At 37.7% G+C, this 16961-nt stretch overlaps 1 protein-coding gene across 1 annotated transcript in view; it reads left to right on the top strand.

Moving 5' to 3' along the window:
- Positions 1–6: 6 nt before the first annotated feature.
- Positions 7–16961, top strand: part of LOC108747670 (probable serine/threonine-protein kinase yakA) — a 381535-nt gene continuing 364580 nt past the window's right edge. The window contains exon 1 of the mRNA XM_018485287.1: positions 7–907. The gene's annotated coding sequence lies outside the window, so the exon portion shown is untranslated. The remainder of the gene's footprint in view (positions 908–16961) is intronic.

Raw genomic sequence — 16961 nt, 5'->3', positions numbered from 1 at the left:
GCCGCCGCCGCCGCCGCCGCCGCAGTTGCTGCCGTCGCTGCTGCTACTATTGCCGTCGTCGTCATCGTCACGACACGTAGTACGTCGCCGTCGTCGTCGTCGTCGTCGTCCTCCTCGTCACCCACGTCGCCGTCGTCGCCTTTATCGTTGCTGCAACATTTGTCCAGGTCGCGCGTGCTTCGTAGTCAACGGCTCGCACTGACGTTTGACATTTTCTGAATCGTCAGGAAACATCAAAAACGCATCGCGCGTGCGGAGTAGAGAAAGCAGAGAGAAGGAAGAGGCCGAAAGAGAGAAAGAGACGGCGTGAGAAGCGCGGAAGGAAAGAGCAAGTGAGAGAAAGCGGCAAGCGCGCGCGAATCCGAGAAAAAAAAAACACGGAGCTCGTGTGATCGGGGAAAGCTGATTATGAGTTGGAACATTGGTGCAGCGACGGATCAGCAAAACGTAGGCTAACGTGTGCGAGAGAGAGAGAGAGAGAAAGAGAGAGCGAGAGCGGTCGTTTTTTTTCTCCATTCGCGAATTAAACTCGCACGGATACCGTACGATCGTCGTCCGTGCGTATCGTGTCTCCGCGAAAATCACATCGGGATTCTACAGTATAAAGTGAGAGCCGAGGATACTTTTTCCGGAGCACAGTGGTGTTTGACATAGAATCGTAAGTGTCCGGCGGAAGTTTCAACCTTGTGTTTTGGTGGCATCCAGGAGGCGATTCCGAGGAGAAGAACGCAACGAGAGAGCGAGGGAAAGAGTGAGAGAGAGAGAGAGAGAGAGAAAGAGAAAGAGAGAGAGAGAGAGATAAAATCTGCAATCATCATCGACGAGCACATCGCGAGCATCTTTGCGTCAAGGTGACCGACATCACGGCGAGGATCGCGTCTGAATCCTTCGCGTGTTCCGGAGCAAGGTAATGCATATACAAAGTATTCCCTTATCTGTGGTTTTACCTATCGGGCATACCTGTCATGTGCGTACGTCTATCTTTTGCGCGTGATACATTTATGTGTGCGTGCGTGTTGCGAAGCAAACGGTGTGTATGTGTGTGTGTGTGTGTGTGTGTTGTGTGTGTGTGTGTGTGTGTGTGTGTGTGTGTGTGTGTATGTGTGAGACGCGGTTCTTCTAGATACGGTCCGTAAACACACGAGTGGGGCTACGTTCAAAATACACTATTCGAATACCCTGCCGAGTATCATTTTTTTATCCTCATTATCGATCCTTCTTTATCAACTTTTTCTCGAATAAGTAATAAAATTGTTTTATATTTTTGCGCTTTACAATCCGGAATTTTCTTGTAACGTGTATTTTTTTATCCTTATCATTACTAAACAAGAATAAAATAAGATACTCGGAGGCACTTTGGTAGTGTTTTTGAAGACGTCTTAGGGCGATCCGCGGGGTGATTCGAGTAAAGTTTCGCGATAGATGACATTTTCCGTGTGGGCGCCGCGTATATATATATATATACATACATATATATATATATATATATATAGAGTATCGTAGGTTTTTACATGGTTAATATGCGTAATACATATGTATGTACATAAACGCGCGTCCGTCGGGGTGACGTCACGCGGCTCGAGAACAGCGCATCTCTATGCGTCTCTATCGCGTCGCGACTGTTTTTTTCAAAAATTCATCGCGAGTCGCGCGCCTCGGCGTTATCGCGAGAAAAAAAAATTATACGCGATATTTGTTTACGAAAGTGTCGCAAGAGCTCGGCATCTCCTCGATGCGGTAAACGCCGACGTCACACGTCCACTAATGAGAATACGGGTCTTAAAATGCAAGTTATCGTGATACTTGATATATACATATATATATAACTGTTTAGTCGAAGCGGGAACTTTATACCTCTACTTTTTTTTTTTTTATTACTTCGGGCGACGTCGCGGAAAACAGTTCTTATCAGCATTTTAAGGCATGATGAAATTAAACTGGTCGAAGAATCGTTGGACGGCGCGACGGGAAATAATTGTCATGTTATTTTTGTGTATATTACAGTCATGCGGTATTACGTGCACTTTTTTAATCGAGATAATCTGCATCGGGAGTAATTCACCTTACTCCGACTTTCATATAAATTTATATGCCGCATAAAGTTGGACTCCGAATTAAAATCTAAAAGTCAAATGTGAAATGGCAGGTGGGAAACGCATTGCAATCGCTTTTTATACACATATCGAATACGTATTTAATCAAGCATAACTTTATGAAGGCTGAATATCGCATCCATCGTGATTTGCATCGCTGCAATTGAAAACGCCGTCAAAAGAATGTGCTCGAGGTATTTGCAAATTCGATCGGGGTGACAATTTCCATATTGACAGTTTGACACTCATAGCGCAATTAGATTTCATGTGTGTCAAACTATCAATACGGATATCTGTAATCACCGTGATTTAATTTATTGAATACAGACAAAAATTATTTCACGGAGGAAGAAAGACAAAGAAGAAAAAGTCATTCGACGCAGGGTATTTTATCTACGCACAACATACACACATATATGTTACCACTCAAAAGTATTTATCTATTCCAATTTTTGTATATATCTTTTTTATGTCCTTAGAGATCGATTGTGTATCTTAAAACAAATTTAAAAAGCGAACTAATTTACTAGATATTGACTTGTGAACTATAAACATTCTAGTGAATTTGTTCACTTTTGTAATTTTCATTTCACTTTAAGATACTTACATTCTAAATTTTATTCTAATTCTACCATATTCTCTTTATTTATCGCATCTTTACATCAAAAGTAGTACAATTAAAAAAACATAACTTTCGAATTATTACCACGAATGAGTTAAGTAAACATAAGCCTATCAGTCATAAAAAATTAACTAATTTGACTTTATAAAAAAATTATTGAAATCGTCATAAGTAAAAAGATTGGTTCTTTAAGAAATGTGAAAACGAAAATGATAAAAAAGACATTTGATTATGTTAAGAATATATTTTTTTTATATTGTTTGATTAGTAAATAATTTTTTGTCAAGTTTTCCCTCTTTTCCGGAAAACTTGACTTTTTCAGTTGTCACTTTTAGTAAGCAGCAATATTTAGAATTTAAAATTTCGAGCTATCAAACATTATAATTAAGCCTAATATATATAGGAGAAGATATATAGACTAGAATATATATAGAAAAAAGATTGCAATTCACTCTTCTACATTTAATTAAGAAAAACAGTGAGTAATGAGCGGTAGAGTACATATAGATATATATATGAATACGTGCGGAAGAAAACGTATTTATATATAATCCATTTGAATCTATTTGAATCTAAAACAGATGAAATCGAATAACGTTTCGCGTATGTCGTTTCTTGCTTCATGCTAATTGGTTCTCATTCTTGCGATCGTCTGCGCAAATACTGGTCGATGATGATATGTGCAACTCATTTAAATATATATACACACATATATATATATTTAACACAGCATTATGGTATCACATATATATCGACAAACACGATTAATCAAGTATAAGTCGCAAATAAACGGAGATGAGAGATATGAAAGGAAACGTGATCTAAAAATAAATTAACGTATTGCGTCTAAAATGACGAGGCGCGTTCGCGGTAACGTAATCTCGAGAACGTGAAATCGAGACGTATGGAACGTTCCGCTCTGAAGTTGGTCACTCAAAGAGCGCGGCGCGCGCGAGGAATCGAGGATCGGTCCAGTCGAGGCGAGAAACCGGAGTGGCACGGTCGGCTTGAATTTTCGTCTCCGCTTCGTTCACCGCTGGCACTTTTAATCGTTGTCGGCACTGAATTATCGCGCGGGCAGCGATAACCGCATTTCGAAACGTTCAACTGCCACTCTCTCGCTCGACAACTCGACGTCGCGCTTCATTTGTCGCGCTCGCGCTCGCGCGCGCGCGCGCGTGCATCGGAACGCACGTAACCTCCATCTTTTCGCAATTCGCGTCTCTCCGTGTGCGAGCGGATTCTGCGGTTTCGTCGGTTATCGCGTCGGAAAAACGTTCGAGCGCGTTCGACAGGTCGTTGAGGCCATACATCGGCGCAATTACGAATCCGTTTCGAGAGATTGAACGACGCGGCGTGTAGTGGAAGATACCAGCGGAGGCTCCTTCGCGGCTGAAAATTTGTGAGATTCGACCACGCGTTAAATTGCAGCTGGGAACGACGACGGTTGGCGTTTGAGAGTACGTATGCGTCTTCTTTATCACGTCTTATCGTGACGTCTTCGTGCTTCGGTGCGACGTCTCGAAAGCTTTCGTAACCTTGTTGCCCGAGAAATTCTTTTATTACACTTTTTCACACTTGCCATATTTATAGCGGCACGTATACTTGTGCCTTGAAACAGGAGAGGAAAGAAAAATAAAAACAAGTGTAGATGAAGAGTGTAGAGTTACGATTGCTTGTTTCTCGACTACATATTTTTTTGTCAAAAACGAATTACGGGGCTTTTCTTCGCAAAGGATTCACCTGTTCTGAAAAGGTTATTTTCTTAGAATATTCCGTTGGAGTCCATCTTGTGTTGCATTATTAGTGAGATTACATTTTTACAAGCTGGTAGCCGTATAGATATCAGCTGAATTACAATTCTTTATTTCCTCATTATTAATTAACTGTGTCAATGAATCATTACAACGGCGATTGCCGATACGTCTCTATACAGTGAGTGATTATCGCGATCACATTACGCGATATTAATTTGCGAGAATTATTAATAATGCGTAGGTATCATTTATTCTCTCATTTACGCTTAATTGCCCGCCAATTTCGCCAATTGATTAAAGATAGATTGAGAGGATTTAGAGCCAATTTTAACCTAAATCTTGCCAGCTTTCGCGTTTATATTTTTACCTGAATACCTGGTCGTAGGCGCGGGCAAAGGCCTCGAAATTACAAGGAGGGCGATGTATAGGTATTCCTGATCTCCTCGCTTATTCGAAATTTCTCGAGGTTCGTTATTCATTTTGCCGATTTTGCGATTACGAACGGGCGTGCAATAATTACAACACGTACGATCGATTTCGATCGGATCGCGTTTCTTCCATATATCCTGGCCGCGCATATTTTTTCTACATGACATAACGTAGATGGATAATTTTCATGACGGAGGGAAAGGGAGAGAGAGAGGCTCAGGGAGGAGGTGGAAGAGGAGGAAGAGACACATAGACGCAGACATAGCCGCGCGTAAATGCGTCGCTCCGGTGGTGACGCGCATCCGCGCACAAACGCATCAAATTACAGTACCTTCCAATGGGCGTGTCCGACTGACATTCCGACCTCGCCGTCTTTCATCCTATTGAGAGGCCTTCCACGCTCCTCTCCTCCCTGCCGGGCGCACGGTGGGACTCTTTTTCTAGCGCCGGCGTTTAGCCGGTGGTTTTCGACGTGTTTACAGCACCCGTAGGAAGTCGCACCTACCTATCTGAAGGCTCTCGACACCCGAAGGTCTTTTACAACGATACCCGTGTAATCGATACGTTTTTCACAATGCGACTTAGGCGAGACTTTACTAGGATGTTAATCGCGGGCATGACAGATGTGACAAATCTTAATCTGCGTAATGATGCGAGCGACGTTATCGCTACGTTTGATTGATGGACGTCACTAATTTCGATTTTTAAATACCCGTGCACACTTACACATAAATTGATTTCGTATATATATATATATTATTTTTAATATGATAATTGTACGCAAATATTACTTATAGCAAATACGTAATTATACATTACATGTGGAATTATGTGTCAAAGATTTCAATATTACTGTTCAGATTTAGAAACGGTTTTAATCGTTTCATTAAATTTATATTTAAATCCCGATGAAAATATCTAGAATAGAATTCTGTTTTATTATTATCGATATTTATATAACTCTGCGGTAATCTATTTTGACGATATGAAACGCCGCAAACTGTTCAAAGAAAATGAAATATTTATTATCTAATATGCTTTTAAGGGATTAAACTGGCACACGGCACGAGACAAACAACTTAAACTTTAATATTTATAATTAAACCCGCATGTCATAAACGTTTAATTTGTTACACATTCCTCTTATTTATTCACCTACGTGACTTTAATTTCCTACCTCCCATTCGGGCGTTCTCAATATACGTTGTACGCAGGTAGCTGCGCACCGGAAGTTTACGTCAGCCGGGAAATACAGCGAAACCCGTGTAACAATCTGACGTGGGCACTTGCGTTTACAACTCGTTCTTCCGAGATTTGATCAAAGGTCAGAATGCAATTTTCATAATACGTTTTGTGTCGAATATGTCGACTGAAATTTATCGGTTACACCCACAAACGTTACAACGCCCAGTGCTGTACGACGAATTAGCGAATGCTCTTGTGTACTTTTCTTTTTCGCGGCGTCATCATGGCGAATTATCCTGTGACATCATCGTCGGCGACCGTACGTAGATGTGTAAGAGAGATTACAGGCGCGGAAGCCGCTTGTTTTATGGGCTCTGACGTAACGCGTGCGAGACTATCCCAGGCAAAATGCCCAACTGCCTTGAGATTTGTGAAGATCTTTCAGTTTTCGGCTAACAATAATCGAAATGCGAAACAGCTGCATAGAAAATGTTGTTCTCATACTCTCTTCCTTTTCGTGAAATATAATATATTGACGATTTATTCTTCTAATTTTGTGAATTTGTGCAAAAGTGAAAAATTATGTTAGCTTATCAGGATTGTCAAAAAAGCGGTCAAAAAAGGGAAAATCAAGAAAAGTCAGGGAATGAAAAAGTGGCCAGGGTAAGAGCAATGAAAATTGGGAAAAGTCGCGAAATCTAAGAATTTATTAACTTAAGATAAGATATTAAATTACTGGAGTATCAATTTTAAATTTTTAAAATTGATACTTTAGTTTTTCTTTAAATTTTTTTAAATAAAAATTTTTAAATTATTATTTAAGGAAGCGTTGCAAATTTTTTTATATATTTTTTAAATTTTCTAACTAGTGAAAGGAATAACAATAACTGATAGAAAAAAATATAATATCTCGACTTTTGCAATATGTGTTCATGACGTTTCAAATCGCTTAGCTTACGCTAGATTATAAAAAATTATATAAAATATTTAGAATATTTCAGTAGTCATGCATTTTCTAAATGGATGTATTGTGAAAGGTACGATTTATTTTTGTTTCGTATACAAATATTGTTGAAAGTAATGTAGTATTAAGATAAATTTTTAATTAAGATGACAATTAGAATATCGTATTTTAGCGAAATAATTAAATCTAGATGGGACAATGGGCGGGGTAAAATATTCGCTGTTTCTCTTAATTCATTTTGTTTTTAACGGAGCACGCACTAAAATAAGTCGTATTCTTATTAGTGTTTGTAACTTAAATTGTAATTTAAAGCGCGTGTGTATGTTAGTAAAAAAATTAAACACGTAAAGTGCGTTATTAATATAATTATTATACTATATAATTTTAAATTTTTGTAAATATTACCTTTATTAATTATTTTTAACTTTCATTTTTATCTTTTTTTCTTTTAATAATGCCAAATATAGAATGCAGAATATAGTGCGAAAATATAGAAGTATCTAAAATTTAATTTAAATAAAATAGCGTACAAAATGTTGTTAGTTTTATTGTGAGGCTTTATTATCACCAGGGATATTAAAATGTAAAGATGAGTAGGAGGTACCAGAAAGTCTTGCTATTTTTTTATTTTTAACTATATATATATATATTCGTGTATATTTAACTTTAAAATATCATTTACTCTTATAACAATAATATCCTTTCTGGAAATGACATTTCATGTGTAAATTGATGCATTATTAATAATTCGTCATGCTTCTATAAAGATGAAATAAATGTAAATTCTGCTCGAAGAGACTACAATGTTTAATTGAAAGATATTCCATAATAAGAAATCCCAAAAATAACTTTACGAATTATCAATAGTATGTTAATTCAGTTTAGATAATAACTGCGATTTTAATATCGTAATCACTTTGATTCGACATTGTGAGTCAATCAGTGATTATTATATATCGATCGAATTCGAGAAAGGTGGCACTCGGTGAATTTTTCACTTTGTCAGTGACTTTCATTCTAGAAAAAACGTTTGATTATTTAATCGATTTTTTTTCCATTCAAGGAATGGGAAAAAGAGATACGCGAGAAAATCATAGATATTGTATAATGCGACGCAATCGGAGTATAAAAGCGTTTTCTGATTAATTGTGTGTCGACTTTGCTTTGATGAAAAATTTATGTTTCACTAAGTATTTAATTAATACAATATAAAGAATTAAAAGTCGTCAAGTTAAGCTGGGAAGGGTGAAAATTTATTACAAAACCTCGTGTTTCAGTTAATTACAAGTGGAATTTGCCATGACGGAAATTCGATTTAGCTAATTAAATTACGAAGACAGATAAGTAGTCTTTGTAATATCATTTTAATTGAGAAAAGCTCATTGGAGCGATATATAACCGATTGCTGATTTCGCCGATTGTCCGCTATCCTGTATACCGGTTTAATCTTTAGTGGGAGAAGATGTGTCAGTGAGGTAGGGAGACGCAAAAAGATGACGCGTGCATACTCGAGGACGACGTAATTCGAGGGTCGCTCGCGTAAGTAAGTTGAGTAACGCGGGTTGTCGCGCCTGAAAGCGCACAAAGCAGGAACGGAGCAAAAGCGGCGCCGACGTTAGCAGCGTGAGTAAGCTCGCAAACATGGAGCATCACCTCCGTGGCGTCTTAACCGTAAACTCTTGACAACGTATTCCGTAAGGTGCATACGGTTTTGCGCCGTCTAGATCTGCTATCTCGGTTAAAATGTATTTTTAAAGATCCTCATGCAAATAAGATTGTTATACCTGTTGCAATTTACTGTCGCCGACTCGCCTTTTCACAAACGGCCCATCTTGGTGAAATTAAAAGGACACAAGTTTTCCAACCTTTTCTCACGAATATCGTCGTGTTCCATTTTCTTAAATATCACTTCAGGATTACTCGAGATTAATAAAGTTTTTAGAATTGATATCGGAATTGAAGGGTGCGCTTAAACTTAATTGGAAGTTTACGTCAGAAGTACACTATTTTGCAGCGTTAATGTGGGTTTGTTGATAGTAAAAGGAATTTTTCGAACTCTGATTTCATTCAATGAGCTTGTAATTAATTTTAATACGAAAGTATATATACCGTTAAAAAAGTTGTGATTCACATCGACATATGTCGCATTTGCAGATATTTCTGGGTATCATTTAGTAGGCTTAAAGTATTATTATTGTCAGGTTAGTGTTTGGAAATGATGACACACTTTTGATGTCAAATAACATTGATAATATCTCGATATGAAGTATTTTAGGGATTTCTAGGCGCACGCATGCTGGTATCAGGGTGTGCCTCGTTTTAATTTTAGTCCCATGACAGGCTACGTTCTCGCGAAGAACAGGCGGGCGGCGTTGACTGACCCGCCAGCATAATCTACAAATATTTCTCCCTCCTGCCCCTGCTCCGCCTTTCTCTCCTCTCGCCTTTATCCTCTCTCCTTTTACTCGGTCTTTTCTCTTTCTCGCTCACCTCGGGCGATACATCAACGTAAATCCACGGGTGTTCTTGCGTTCCCCTTTTTTAGATGCTCGAACGAACTCGCAGTCTCGCTTGAGACTGCCCCCCCCTCTCTCTCTCTCTCTCTCTTCCCCTTCTTTCACCCCTTCCCGCTCTTTCCTTTCCCGTCTCTGTTCGTCTCTCCTCTCGTCGTGGCCTGTTAACCTTCCCTTCCTTGCGATTTGTGAAGGATCGGGAGTTCATAGACTCGATACGACGTCAGCATGCGGCGTGTCGCAAAGCGAGACCGTTATTTGACGTATCCGTTATATTCGTGTCCGATATATCTCGCGATTACACTCGATGCGGGAGACTCGATCGCGCGATTGTCAGTGAACTCTTTCCCTCTTTGTATTTTTCATCGTTTCAAATCTCACGTGAATCTCACGCAATCGAATCTCACGTAATCGAATCTTCATGGCTTCCCGCTGAAAATAAAAGCTGTACGGCTGTGTGACAGCTCCGAGCGTATCCGCGCGTAAAATTTTCACTTTTCACTTTTTCATTAGTAAAAAAAAAAAAAAAAAGTGGAAAGTTGTGTAATCACACGTCCGCTTTAGAATAACAAAGGTCGCTGGAAACTCCGTTCCATTTTGCTCGAATGATGGATCGATCGCTAATGAAGCTCTGCAACGGAGTTAAAAGGAGCATGCGTACTCCAAAATAATTCAGCGAGCTTTTAAAACTGAATGAGATTCGAGGATGCATATAATAAAAATAGTAAACACACACTTCGTTGCGTGTATCCTGAATTAGTTACATATTGCGATTTTAGTAGTTATACGCGAATCATAGCTGTTTGATTAGCTTATTGCATATTCAATATCATTAGTAGATGAAGTAATTCATTAATAATTAATGTAAGTGGAAGCAAATGAATAATTGAACATAACTGAGAGCTGTTCTCTTCGTAGCTGGAGCCTTAAATAAACGATCTGACGCGATTACTGAAGTAGCAACACCCGAATTTTATCGATGCACAATCTTTCGGGATTTTTTTTCTTCCTCTCCTTACCTTGACGCATAATTTTATTCCGGAGCGCGTCTCAATAACGATCTTGTTTGTCGATTCGTAGCTTGGTTGCGTCATAATGACCGCGTTTTCGCGCCAATTCGTGCGGCTCGACGGCGGGCTCGTCGACGCAGAATTCGATCCCGCGGGAACGATAAATATTCAAGGGCATGGTCTCCCCGCTGCGTCCTGTTCCGAGGAATTTCGTGGCGTAGAGCGAGCGAGAGAGCGAGCGAGCGAGCGCGAGAGAGAGAGAGAGAGAGGAGGAGGAGGGGAAGGGAGAGAAATAGAGGGAAGAGAAGGAGAGATAGAGCGAGAGAGTATGCATTTTGTGTGGTGTGACAACGTGCGTGTAGCGCAGCCAACTTGCCGACAATGAGTCGGAATGAATGATTTGCAAGCGTTGAAACGCATGAACGAGCAGCCAGAGCGCAACGTCCGATTGGACAACGCGACCACCCCCGTCACACCCGCAATTGCCCAACCCCTCGCGAATTTATGGCTTCAAAGCGACCCAATGCATCCACCACGCTACGTCAAATTGCTTTTGAGCGGCTTTTTAACCCCTCGCTCTCTTACACGCGACCAATTTCGCGTTCTAATTGCACGCCATCCACCGATTTACCGCACGATTCGCAGAAGAAATTCGGCTACTCGATCGTTTCGTTGAATATTTTTTTTATACGGTCGAAGGATAAATATTTTAAACTGCGGAGACTTTACTCTACACACACACACACACACACACACACACGCGCGCGCGCGCGCACACACACACACACACACACACACACACACGTATCTTGTATCACATGTACATGTAATCTTGTAAAATATGTTAATATTAGATAGCAAAGACGATATTGAAAGGAAAATATGAATAGAAGAGAATAATTCTCAGAGTTATTTTAGATATTTTTATGACATTAATTACATTAATTTTTATAAGTGTATTTAGTCAAAATTTCATTTAATACATTTCAAATTTATTGAATTGCTATTTACATTTATTAATTATTATTAATTTTATGAATGCTTATATGCTTAAATTAGTAAAAAAAACATCTAAACTTCGTTCAGAATTGTGACTACTTTTCCATGTATGCATTTAGCATTTATTAATTAAAACCAAGATTCTATTTACAATTAGCTAATGTATATGTTTACGTATATGTTTGTGTATGTATACAGCGTGTCTCATCATGTAATGGAAACAACATTATCTCCTAAACTTGTTAGTGTACAAAATAATATTTCAGATAAAAATTTTCAGATAAAGAATTTCAAACAGTGTTATTGGTTTGATCTTGGATGAAAATCATGACTATTTTTTAAAATAAAATATCTTGTATACGAGTATCTTGACATTAAATTTGAAATATGTAAAATGATATTTGTAAAATATTCATTTTTCAATGATTTTTATCTTAGTACTTTTATATAAATAGAATAATTAGATAAATCAATCGGTGTAAAGAAAAACATAGGCCCTACAACGACTTAGTGTTATTTGCAAAAAAGTAATGTACTTATAGTATATTGAAATTGATGTTTTTATCAAGTAATTTTATGTTATCTTTATTTAATTTACCTTATCATTTTGTACATGAAAGTGTTAAGATAAGATCATTGAGAAATAACAATTTTGCAAGATATTTATTTCATGTATAATATCAAGATGTATCAGAATAAAGTATAGAATATATATAAAATTAACAATTTTTTTTACAAGCCACAAATCCTCTTTTGTTCGACGTCCGATGATCTTACCATTTCCATAAAAAAAGTAAAAGTATTCCGTTTAAAACAAATGATAGATTTTTATATAGCCTTGACATTTAATCCTGAAGTTTAAACCAATGTTATTTTCTTGAACTTAAAACTTTTATCTGAAACTTTTTTTGTACAACGTCAAGTTTAAAAATATATACAACTATTTCCATTTAAAATAGGACGTTCTATATATACCTATAAAATATATTATTCGAAAAGAGCATATCTAACTGTTTTATTTTTTACATTTTGTTTAAGTTTTGATGATTTTAATACAAAACTCCATTAACTTTTGATAAAATTAATAAAGTGATTTGTTGGAGTAATTTTTCACATATAGATGCATTATTTTTTAATCGAGTGCTCGCAAAAAAAATGTTGATATGCCATTCTTGATATTATATACGGCATGCTTTTAACTCGATAACACGAAAGCTCGTTGGTACGAAAAGTATTTTCCGTATAATTGCACGCAACCATTTTCATGCGAGGCTACGCATTGAAATGTTGCAGGCTTGCTGAAAATGATACTGCGTGGCGACGTGCGATACGATGTGCGATAACGTATGAATCTTTCTTTTAATGAAAATTTGCTGAACGTCGAATATTTTTTTTCTTGATTTTATCCGTGCATGCAACGCGGAATTTTTTTGCAGCCGGCTTCCTCTTTACGGCTGTATTTTTCGCACTCTCTTAAGATTAGATTAGAACGAATGAGAATAGCTAGAATTATGCTTACCGTTATATTTATCTTGATATTCATTTAAGGAATTAATTATTGCTTAGAGAAGATCCACACACATTACGCCGTTTTCATGTACTTTTTCTTTTTCGTTTTTTTGAGTAGAGCATCGAATTCATTTCTGCAAATTTCTTTATGAATATAAAATCAGTGCAAAAATTGAAAGACAAATTTTTTTATAGATGTACATTTTTATACATAAATTTTTATAGATAAAAAAATTATAGATAAAATTAATCAACAGTTTTAGTAGTATTAATAAAAGCACGTATACACGTATATCTCAATATATTTTAACAACAGAGATTAATTTGAAATCAAATCAAATTCCGAATTGCTAAAAGATCAAACGATACTTATTTTTCATTAAGGATAAATTTTTAATTCGTTGGAAAAAAAAATCTTACTTTCATAATTCACGTTGTTGTCATATCGTGTTCGTATTATATTATAAATCATATTATCATAAACTTCAATAATGGTTACGTGCGTATAAAGTTGTGTTGAATGAAAAAGTTACGACGCGTTTCAATCTCAAAGCAGTGAGCACGAAGCGCAATAATAATTTCCCGACCAGCGGATATTTCGCGAGCTATATTCCGCCAGTGCGGGGAATCTTGGCAGACGTGTGCTAACTTGTCAGCTCATAGGTACTTAAATGCGTCGAAAGTGTGAACGTAAAACCGGGCGCCGCAACGGCGACGAGCCTTATCCGAATGGATGCATACCGCGGCGAATCGGCGATCGATATCTCTCCATTGTTTTCCATCCGGTTGATAATGCCTCGGCTTTATGCGTGTGGCGCTTTCGCTTTAGCGCAAATATTTCCTCCCTGTCCGCTGTGTTTCCCAAGGAAGGATAAAATCGGACGTCGTGAGACGTACCTTTACGTTCTCGTCGAATTTTCATTTCTCTCCATTTAACGGGGCATGCCCGCGAAATGCCCGCGTAATGGCAGCGTCGCAATTTGAAGGATTCCCCGCATGAATTATCTCATCGACTCGCGCTCGCGAATGTATTATAAATACAGAAATGCAAATGATGTACATGCATTTGCTCGCACGTAATATTCCTTGCTCTATTAAGTTGCTTACTTTTCAGCGAAACAAAACTGCAGCCAGCTCTATACATAATGACGTAATGCGGCTTACGTTGGTATAAATTTCAGCTGTTTAATTCTTCGTTTGTTTTTTCACATGTAGCTTTCCATTGTTTTCGCGTCACTGCATCGTATTTATCTACACGGATAGACGTATAAAAAAGTTGAGTTAACAACCGAAGCTCGGTTAGACTCGGAATCGTCGATTAATGACGTGAGTAACTCTTATATAAGTAATTTCGATTAATTAACGATTTCCCATATCTTTTGTAGGTCACAGTTTTATTTCGAGTACGTCCTACTTTTAGCGGATCAAATTTCGATTATGAATTCCGCGACGAATTTGGAATCGATTTTTCGTTACGGTGAATATTTAATAGAGAACTATTAGTCGCGTCGACGCCTCCATTTTCAGCATGACGTAACTTTGCAACTAATAAGAAGGGTCTCGCGTCTATCTCCGGTGTTCACGGAAATATCAAATCTCGTCGAAGTTTGTCGCTTTTTTTTTCTCTCTCTCTCTCTCCGAAGTAACGAAGAACTGCCGAAATGCCGATTAGACAGCGCGTGACTCCCGGAATGGCTTCTAATTGCGTCCGTGATGAAACAGTGATTCGCGTAATCCGAAGTCGGGCAGGCGGCGAGCAGTGCTTGTTAGAAAACAAATTGCATCCTGCGAGACTCGCATAGCCAGCCGGTTATTATTCAAGCGCGATACAGCGGCCGAATGTCAATTATTTCTCGCGCTCACGCGTTACTTTGGGCGGCCGGTAACTTCCGTAATGAACGAAATTCGGCTGCTGCGCTCTGTGGGCGGGATGCGTTTCCGGGATCTTCCTCCGCAATTTTCCCGGCGGTATATGCTGATGCGGAGGAGCGGAAAAGTTTTCTCTATCCGCGTGAAAAGGCGGTACTCCGCTTCTCCGCGGATACCGTTCTCGGGATTCTCTGAACGTATCAAAGAACGGACGTGCGCGCAAAAAGAGTCTTAGGCGGAAAATAGCGCATTGACGCATAGGAATTTTTGCCGGCGGCGCTTTCAGTAGTGCACGCGGCGGTCGTGTCTTATTTTTACGACCACACTCCTGCATGAATTTTAAACCTTTCAGAAAGATCCACTTACTGCCGTACGCGCGATATCATGTTTACTCAGATCTCCGTTGCTTTGCGGGAAAGCTTCCTGGTACCTCTTTCGTTGGATGTTTCCTGCGACTCTCTCTCTCTCTCTCTCTCTTTGTCTTTTTCTTTAAGACTTTGTGCTATACAATGAACCTCCTGGAGACATTCTGTCATTACCCTTGTGCCGCGCTAAGTTTTTAAACGATACCCCCTCGATACATATTTGCGCTGTGGAATTTCGAATAATATAATATAATATATAATATATTCGTTGTGCCACCTCTCTCCGGGTGACTTTAATAGAATTATTTATTAAGTTTAAATCTCTCGAAGTCTGAATCAGTGGATAGTCACTAATTACCCAGCGGCGTACTTAGCAGTGAAGTTAATTAGTGATGTTAAACTAAAAAAAGGAAGAACGTTTGAGCATTATATAAGTAAAATACTACATTTTCACATTAATTTCAATCTTCCATTATCGCATTCATAGAATTTAAGCACTAAAACAAGGTTAGATCACATAATAAAGATTAGGGATCTCATATTTAATTCACTGACAGTGGCACACTTGGCACTGATATCAGTGATTATCCATCTGATTTAGATTTAGAGATATAATTTTAAATATTTGATACTTGTATTACAGTTTGATTATTTTTATCGATTTAGTTTGTATCGTGTTATGTTTCAGTCTTTTGCTATCGTTACTTTTTATTATTTTTGTTAGTTTTTCATTAGCTTTTATTTTGCTCTTAATATTTTACATATTTTTGTTTTTTAAGTATGCTTTCAACGTTTGAGAGGATGCAGTTTTACAGTATTTAATAAATTACGATATTTATCTATCTATCTATATTTCTTTTTTTCTTTTACAGTCTTCTTTAAAATAAAGCCATTAATTAAAGTTCTTTTGATGGTCTGTATCTGCATCAAAGAATTTTAAGAATCATTAACTTGTAATTTGATTCTTTCCATTTAGTTCATTTAATAAATTATGGATTGAAGTTGATAACTATAGAACAAAATGTGAATAAATAAACTTACATATCTAAATTTCTTTAAAGCATTTGATATATTGCACCAAACAGTTAAAATAATTGTTTCATTATGTACTAATTTGAAAATATATATATACTCGTATATATATAATTTGATATAACAGAAAATACACACACATTTTAGAATTGGGATTGCAGAAATCATTACCGCACGTGGTAATATAAGAGATATTTTCAATCTTTATAGTTTAGATTAAAAGTGATTTCATACGAAAAAGTGATTAACTTTTTATATTTGAACATGTAAAGTATTATATATATATAATCCCCTGCCCCCTTTTCTTTTATGAGATGGAAAAAAAAACATTTAGACTCCCCACTTAGAAACCTGTATGAATGTAAGGTATATACGTAGCAGTTATTGAAGTTGCATTAAGGGAGAGACAGAGAGAAAAAGGGTAGTGGCGAATAGAGTACCGGTTGTATTCGCGAGCACGAGAAAGAAATACGATAATATCGAAAACGTAGTTTGCTCCTTCGGTACATACCTAAAATCCTTTTAGCTAATTTAATCGGACCTAATTCCATTACACAGCTGGCAGCAACCCTTAAGCCCGGTCGTTCCCATTGTTTCATTCCGTTAATTTCGCC

Source organism: Trachymyrmex septentrionalis, unplaced genomic scaffold (assembly GCF_001594115.1).
Source record: "Trachymyrmex septentrionalis isolate Tsep2-gDNA-1 unplaced genomic scaffold, Tsep1.0 scaffold20, whole genome shotgun sequence".
NCBI lineage: Eukaryota > Metazoa > Arthropoda > Insecta > Hymenoptera > Formicidae > Trachymyrmex > Trachymyrmex septentrionalis.
This window is presented reverse-complemented; position numbering and strand designations above follow the sequence as displayed.